The 1,546-nt window shown below is 39.3% G+C and overlaps 1 long non-coding RNA gene across 1 annotated transcript; it reads left to right on the forward strand.

Annotated features, from left to right (window-relative positions):
* The first annotated feature begins 310 nt into the window (after positions 1-310).
* LOC110674360 lies at positions 311-1,314 on the forward strand. The gene is made up of 4 exons (XR_002498791.1): positions 311-660; positions 725-795; positions 851-916; positions 994-1,314. It is a non-coding gene; the product is annotated as an uncharacterized LOC110674360 (long non-coding RNA).
* Positions 1,315-1,546: the final 232 nt, after the last annotated feature.

Here is a 1,546-nt window from a genome sequence, read left to right on the forward strand (position 1 = left end):
ATCGTTTCAAAATTTCTCCAGGAAATCCTTCAATGATTTCTCCAGAGATTCCTTCATAACTCCATAACGATGTCTAGGATTCGATAAATAAACAAATAAAGATTCCTTCCTTCAACTGATACGAATTCCTCGTGAATTATTCCGAAGAATCTCCAAGAAATTTTGTAACCGTTGGTTCCATTTTAGCTTGTTGGCTCCACCACAAGATTGAAATTTCCGTAATTCCATTTTCCTTAATCCCAACCCATACTATCCCTGTCATAATAATACGCCCTTTTCAAATAAAAGTGTCTACTAACACCAGCATGGAGCAGGGGCTGCACTCAATGGCTTGGTGAGTGTAAGAACTCGGCTCCACTCTCACGTTCCACACTGTTTGAGTGGCGGCCTCACCGTATAACAGTTTGAACTGACAGGCCAAAACATAAATCGGTCGCTCAATATCCACTCACAGATGGAGCCAATAAATATAGGGTGTCCGGTCACATTTCCGGCACAAAGAAACGAACAATGTGAATTGATGTTGTTTGTTTGTTCTATAGTAATTGTTCGTTTGACTGTTGTATATAAGGCCAGAATTTCTTGTCTGGATTTTGTTTTCCGATCGTGAACGTTGAACAGAATAGTAGTGCGCGCGTGTGTAAATTGTAAAATTGTATGGTAATTGTAAGACCCTTTTGTATGGAGAAAGTGTTAATATTCAAGTTTGTCTCGTTTGTCTTAGGTTAAAAGCATTGTTAGTAAAAGTTAGTATGAAGGTGTTAATTGTTTCAAAGTCATGCAGTTGTTAGTACGGTTAGTGATTAAAAATTGTTAATTATCTTAAAAGCTAATTAGTTATACTTTACAGTTATCAAAGCTAAAACACGAAAAGAACACCGACAAACAAATTAAAAGTGATATAATCCAGAAAAAGGTAATTTGATTGTTTATGTGTAGAAAATTGTTAAGGAGTTTAAAAGTGACGTCACGGGTACTAATAAGTGTGGTTAGGTCCGATGAGTGGGCCTTTTTCTGTGTATTTCTTCTCTAACCATCAGAAGTGACCTGGAAGTAGTTTTCCCGGATGATCGCGTCGTTTAACGATCGGAAAGTGATCCCGCCATTCGCCGGCAGAATTCATCATTGCCTTCACCGGCACAATCGGCGTCTTTCGCTACCAACATTCGAAGGCTCCGTCGCCATCTTCAATAGTTGGTCTTGACAACCGACCAACTACAAATCTGGCCATTCCCAATGAACCCGAGACCCACATCACCACATCACGCACATCCGGATCCGGAATAATGAGAGCAAGTACCCTTAATTATGTGACGTCACACAAATAAATAATTGTAAAATGCTAAATGTATCAGTTATAGCCCATTCATTAAGAGCACAGCCCTGAATAGTGATAGTTTCCCCATTTTTGTGTTTTTCCGTTTTGTTCCGGACTCATAAAGGAGTCTCCAAGCCTCGCTGTCCTGTGTTCAGTCGGAATTCTCTTTAGTTTAATTAGTCAGCCTTTGGGCAGGTTTTTGTGACTGTTTCATCACTGTTATCTTAT

This window comes from Aedes aegypti, chromosome 1, assembly GCF_002204515.2.
Source record: "Aedes aegypti strain LVP_AGWG chromosome 1, AaegL5.0 Primary Assembly, whole genome shotgun sequence".
Classification (NCBI taxonomy): domain Eukaryota; kingdom Metazoa; phylum Arthropoda; class Insecta; order Diptera; family Culicidae; genus Aedes; species Aedes aegypti.